Source organism: Piliocolobus tephrosceles, chromosome 6 (assembly GCF_002776525.5).
Source record: "Piliocolobus tephrosceles isolate RC106 chromosome 6, ASM277652v3, whole genome shotgun sequence".
In the NCBI taxonomy this organism is placed as follows: Eukaryota; Metazoa; Chordata; class Mammalia; order Primates; family Cercopithecidae; genus Piliocolobus; species Piliocolobus tephrosceles.
In genome coordinates, this window is record NC_045439.1 from 128,615,518 (window position 1) to 128,622,660 (window position 7,143).

Genomic DNA, 7,143 nt, shown 5'->3' on the forward strand with positions numbered 1-7,143 from the left:
AAGAAAGGAAGGAAGGAAGGAAGGAAGGAAGGAAGGAAGGAAGGAGAGAAAAACTGAATACATATTTGACCATTCCCCTACCTGTTACTTTCTTTTTTTTTTTTTTGAGACTCGAGTCTCGCTCTGTCGCCCAGGCTGGAAGTGCAGTGGCTGGATCTCAGCTCACTGCAAGCTCCGCCTCCCGGGTTTACACCATTCTCCTGCCTCAGCCTCCGGGTAGCTGGGACTACGGGCGCCCGCCACCGCGCCCGGCTAGTTTTTTGTATTTTTTTAGTAGAGACGGGGTTTCACCATGTTAGCCAGGATGGTCTCGATCTCCTGACCTTGTGATCCGCTCGTCTCGGCCTCCCAAAGTGCTGGGATTACAGGCTTGAGCCACCGCGCCTGGCCTTACTTTCTTGCAACATGTGGATTAATGTGACTGTCCTCTCCCTCGTTCCCCTCCAGCCCACTTCTCCCCTTTAAATACTGAAGCACTCCAAATTATCTTTGGAAAAAGTCACAGACCACAGATTGTTCCTGTGGTTTTGTGTGCCTTTTTTCCAAGCATGTCCTTAACCTTGGCAAAATAAACTTCTAAATTTATTGAGACCTGTCTCAGATATTTTTTGGTTTACAGCTTATATATATGAATCACTTACCAGACACTGGTATTTAGTGAGCTCTCCTAGGCTATAACCAGAATGTCAAATACGAAGATTATTGTGTGTGATCGTTTGGTTTCCTTGTTATGATGTATTTTATAAATGCACTAGTTATATCTTTGCTTATGTATTTTTGCTGATCTTTCATAAGGTGGAAGTTTTGTCTAAATGGTATATATTAGACTGTATTGAGTGTTACAAAACCAATGTTCTATGGAGAATGAAAAAATAAAGGACTAAATTGACTAGGGGGAGAAAAAGCACGAGTCCTGGGTTGCAAGGACCATGTGAGGCATGGGCGGAGCAGGCAGTGCTCGGCAGGCCCAGAAGAGGGAGCCCACGGCTTGCCTGCCTGCCCCTCTCGCTCTCCTCCAAGAGAGACTGCCCGTGAGTTTCCACTTACCACACACTAGGTTAGGTTTCTAAAGCAATGTGCCCAGGACTTTTCTTCATTCCCAGCTCCACCCTTAGAGAAGTAGACTCCAGCCAGGAAAGTAAAAAAAAAAAAAAAAAAAAATCTCAACCCCAAGTGTTGTATATTCAGATCTCCAGAAACAAAAAAAAACCACCACTTCAGGCATCAGGGAAATAAAATGGAGAGAGCTCGGAGAGCGCCCAATTGAGAGCAGACATGGTCCCATAGAAGGCATCCCTGGGCGGGGGCCGGAGGCCTGGGAGGATGGAGACATCTGGACCTCATGCCGGGAAAAAATGAGAAATGGCTCTTGATAGAGGGGCCAGAGCATGGGGCAGGGTGGTGTGGGGGGGCCTGACCTATGCAACAGGAAGGGGCCTGCCCACCCTCTCCACTGCCATGCTCCCCAGCACAGCTGGAAAGGAAAAGGGCTACGGAGTGTGCAGATTCTTTGTTTTTTAAAAGCCCAAGCAGCTTATTTTAAGTCAATAATGCCATGGCCTCAGAGCAAAGCAAATGCTGCAGGTGCGGCATTGGGAACACCATGGGCCTGTATTGCAGGGGAAACCTGGAGCCTGGGAGGCACCTTTCATGGGCAGAGGTGGGAAGGAGTCACCTGGGGCTGATTTCCATGGACCTGTGAGCCCTGAGCCCTCAGGCCTGGCTGGCTTTTTGTGGGAGGACAGGGCTCCCAGGAGCCAGCCAGTCAGGGGGCCTGCAACCCTGCAACTCAGAGCCCAGTGTGCAACAAGCACCAGAGGGCTCACTCTCAGAAGTGGGGGCTCAGCTGACCCGTCCCAGGCCAGACAGTGGGCCTGTCACCGATCACGCCATTGCGGTGGCAAAGTATTATAAGGCCAAAGATTTGGAGCTCTGGGCCAGACCGCTCGCTTTGAATCCTGACTTAGACCTCTACCGTGTGACCTCAGGCGGGTTACTTCACTTCTCTGTGTCTCAGTTTCCTCCTCTGTAAAACAGGGGTCACAAATTTCTTGTTTACAATTCCAAAATCAAAAACGCTCCAAAGAAATGATATATAAATACACATATACATACGTATACACAGCCTCTTCAACTTAAGATAGGGTTATATCTGCATAAACCCATTGTAAGATGAAATGATTGTTAAGTTGAAAATGAATTTAATACACCTAACCTACCAAACATCACAGCTGAGCCCAGCCTACCTTAAACGCACTCAGAACACTGACATTAGCCTATAGTTGGGCAAAATCTTCTGGCAATGCAGTTCACTGTGGAGTATCAGTTTTTGTTGTTGTTTGTTTTTGTTTTTTGTTTTTTTTTTTTTTGAGATGGAGTCTCACTCTGCTGCCAGGCTGGAGTGCAGTGGCGCAATCTCGGCTTATTGCAACCTCCACTTCCCGGGTTCAAATGATTCTCCTGCCTCAGCCTCCCGAGTAGCTGGGACTACAGGCACATGCCACTATGCCCAGATAATTTTTGTATTTTTAAAGTAGAGACAGGGTGTCACCTTGTTGGCCAGGATGGTCTTGATCTTTTGACCTTGTGATCCGCCCGCCTCGGCCTCCCACAGTGCTGGGATTACAGGCGTGAGCCAGTGCACCCGGTCAGAGTATCAGTTCTTTACCCTCCTAATTGAGTGACCAACTGGGAGCTGTGACCACTGCTCTGCTGCTGGCTAGCATTGCCAGACGATCTTGTACCACACATTGCTAGCACAGGAAAAAACTAAAATTCCAAACTGACATAGTTTCTATTGAATGCATATCATTTTCACACCATTGTAAAGTCAAAACATCCTTAAATTGAACCGTGGTAAATTGGGGACCATCTGTATTGACAAAATAATAATAATAAAAGAAAGGCAAATAGCCAAATGGAAACAAAACTGGCAAAAGGAAGGCACTTTTATCAGAGATTTCTGGGTACTTACTTCAGTGACCATTTCCTTAACCCCCCTCCTTCTCAGTAATAGAATCCTGATGTTTCTCAGAGTTGCCGTTTATCTAATTGAAAGATCATGTTTCCCAGCCTCCCTTGCAGATAGGTATAGCCGTGTGACTAAGTTTTGGTCCAGTATATGCAAGCAGAAGTGTTGTGTGTTGTGTCCAAGAAGACTCCTTAAAGGGAAGGAGTGTGTCCTCCTTTGTGCCTGCCTCTCTCCTGCTGGTCGGAATGAGGGTGTGATGCCTGGTACTCTAGCAGCTATCTTGGAACATGGGGCTGAGGACCACAGCCATTCCCTAAGGAGAGCAAAATGCATCCCTAGAAGATGTCTGGGTCTCTGATAAGTTTGCAAAGCCACAATAACAATCCCACACTCTCTTCCTCCAGAATTCTTTTACAAGGGACAAAAATAAACTTCTATCCAATTTAAGCCTCTGTTGTTTTTGGTTTTTCTGCCATATGCAAATCAACCTAATCCAATTAACACAGCAATTCACAGAGGGGCAAATCCAAATGACCAAGATAAAATGGTGCTGAAGTTTGTCAGTAATTAGAAAAATGCAAATTAAACAACACACCACTTTAACCCATCAAACTGATTAAAGACAAAATATGTTAATATGTGTTGTGGGCAAAGATTCAGGGAAAGCATTCTCTAGTACACTGTTGCTGAAACATAAATTGTTATGGCATTTTTTGGAAACTAATCTGGCAACACTTATTAAAATTAAATCTAGACATATCCTTCAATCTAGCAATCTCATTCCTGGTACTCTAGCTCTGAGTAATAAAAGAATTAATGTGTAGGCAGGTGATACGGTTTGGATCAGTGTCTCCACCCAAATCTCATGTGGAATTATAATAATCCCCAGTGTTGGAGGTGGGGCCGGCTGGGAGGTGATTGGATCATGGGGTGAATTTCTCACAAATGTTCTACTGATTGAACTCAGAGTGATACAGAAAAGGAGAAATCATTTTTTTCCACGGAAATGACTTTTGAATGAGAGCTGCTCTTTTGATACAACTATGCTAGTACCTTTTCTAAGTGCATCCATGTAGAAACTCATTTAATCCTCTAACAACCCTATTTCTTGGACAGAGAAAATTGAGGCAATACCTTCTTGAAATCATTCTGAAGCTAGTAAGTTAAATTTTTTCAAAGTTTGCTGTATTTTCACCTGAAGAGTTTCATTCAGTGTCTGGAGCGTAGTAATCTCTTTATCAGTATTAGACATTGTCATAATTGATATGAACTATCAGAAAAATCTTGATCATTCTCTCTTAGTATTGGGTTTTCTGCATGTGTCTGATGATCTTTGATTCTCTATTTATATTCATATGAAAGAACTAGATGACTGACACACATAGCTTCTATAAGATTTTGTTTCAGTAGTGAATGATTTCATCAGCAGCAGGTCTTTCTTCTGAGTGGGCAGGCTGGCTCTGAACTCTATGTGCAGACAGGCATGTCAAGACAACTTTGAGGTGAGCAGGAGAGCAGCTGAGATTGCCCTAAAATGCCAGAGAATCATAATAAATCAAAGGACTAACCCTACTCAGGAAGAATGTTTATTACATGAGAGTGTTATTTGCTGGTCGTAGCTAGCAAGAAAGTCAGAAGTAAAGGCACTTCTGCCAGCTTTTATCTCAGAATGGGCCAAAAGGAGGGAAGAGATAGGGAAGTTGGAAGGAGATAGAACTATACATCCACAAAATCTCAATGACTTCCCTGATTTTTGTTCCATTACAACTTTGCTCTACTCAATTGCTCACATGAAGCTTAAAACCTCCTGAGGTCCTACCCTTAACGATAGTATCCATCTTCCCTACTTCTTCTGCTCCCTTCTGGGCAAATTTTGGATACTAGCAACTCTGTTCTCTTTTATTTTTATAATAGTGTAGCTGATTGGATAGTGGCCAAAAAAAAATATATGTTCAAGTCTTGACCCCGGGTAACTGAAGATGTGATCTTATTTGGAAATAGGGTCTTTGCATATGTAATTAAGTTAATGAGTTCAAACGGAGACCATCCTGGATTTAGGGTCCTAATTCCAGTGACTGCTATTTTTTAATTAAAAAACAAGTAATTTGAAACACAGATACATAGGGGGAAAGGCCATTCATGCAGTGAAAATGGATGTAAAAATTGGAGTTATGCAGCCACAAGCCAAAGAACACTAGAAGCCACTAGAAACTGAAGAGGCTGGGACCCTCCCATAGCCTGCAGAGGGAACATGGCCCTGCCAACACCTTGATTTTGCACATCTGGCCTCCAGAACCGCACGAGAATGCATTTCAGTTGTTTTAAGTCACCAAGTGTGTAGTAATTCACTATGGCAGCCCTAGGAAACTATAACTTAAATAGAATCCCATTAACTTCCTGTCTTTCAGAAGTCCGCCAAAAATCTCTGAGCTGCTCATGTAAACCCTGAGCCCATATTACTCTCAGTACTGCTGTGTATTTATCTCATTTTGTTTCTCTTGACTAGAACAGAAGTGAGTTAGTTTCAGTCTGCGTTGAAATTTTTAAAATAATATTTAATATTTAACTACAGTGTATCTTCAGTCTTGCCCTGGAAGCCAGATTCAGACTCAGGCTAGATTGAAGAGAAAGCATTCAGCTACAAGAAAGGAGATTTAATTTTTGGTTCCCCGGCACATAGAGTGTGCATTCCCCTGATGCAATGGTGTCAGACCAACTGCATTTAAGATGAAAGCCAATCAAGACCGATGAGTCTGACAGCATCTTACTCGGCTTCAATGGACCCCATGCCATCTTAATCATAAAGGTGTGTATTTGTATGTATATATTCAGTTTCTAATTCTTCCACTGGCATTGTTTCACAAAATCCCTCCAGATACAACCAATATTCATTTTAATTTCAGTCAGAGTAAGTATAAAATCAGTTCTCTTCATAATATTAGTTTTTGACTTCAAACCTTCAGAGACATAAATGTGCTTTACGAAAAGCTCATACTGTTTTTTTCCTCCAGCAAAAATCGTGCAGTGATCTGTTACTGCCAGTGAAGAATTAGATATGTAAAGGGAAGAGGGCATTTGAAGGCAGATGGAATGGATGGGCAGTCACATGGGTTTTTCTTCATGAAGACATTTTAAAGTTTGGTTCTCATTGTGAAGATAATTTAAATTGAAAGAATTTTTGTACCTTGACACTGCAATAAGTTCCCTGTACATGCATAAAGTTTTACAAATGAGAAGCTGTGTGGCACTTCTGCTAGAGCAAGGTGTTCAACACTAAAGCAACAGAATATTCTTTAAATATCTCCCTTTGATGTCAGAGCCTGAAAATTAGACATTAAAAATGAATAACCCTGCAACTCTAAGAAAAATTAGAGCAAGTAAAACATAATTTAATGAATCCCTATGTGATAGGAAACCATAGTTCAAATCATTTGATATCAGAAAATACCCTCCATCCCTTAACCTCAAAATATGTTAAAGCCAGCTCAAGTCACATGACTTTTAGTAAAATTTCTCAGACAAGTCTAGCCAACATTGATCTCTTTCTCCAAAGACTTTATCTGTACTTATCTATGTCAGTCATAACCTTGAAATCACATACCATCTTGTAGCACTATCTAAACTACTCCACCTGTATATAGCTTGTTTTCCTATTGCAATTACAAATTCAATGGGGTCAAGAACCATATCTTAATCTTCTTTTGTATCCTGCAATAAGTACTTTTTTAAAAAGTTGAAGTGATGTAATCTCCAAAATAAAATGGATCATTCAGACACATTAAGATTTTAGCTAGCAAATCTGTAAGATACTAGGCTGTGTAATTTTATCTGCAATAGTAAAAGCTATAAAAGGTCACCTGCCTTTAGTCATAAGTCATTGGGAAAGTCATGTGGGTATATTATATTCAAATGCACATCCTACCTGTCGTGCTTCTCTTTTGCATTCTCCTCTTGGAGATTTTGGTGCCCTTTACTTAGAATAATTGTGAAGGTATGTCTGAAAACTAATTGACAAGACCTGCATTTCACCAACCCATCACCCCAGTCATCAATCTTGCTTTAGCCCAGAGTTGGCAAGCTATTAGTAGTTACCATTTTGGAGCAATAATATGTTCCAAATACTAGATAGATAGATAGATAGATAGATAGATAGATAGATAGATAGATAGATA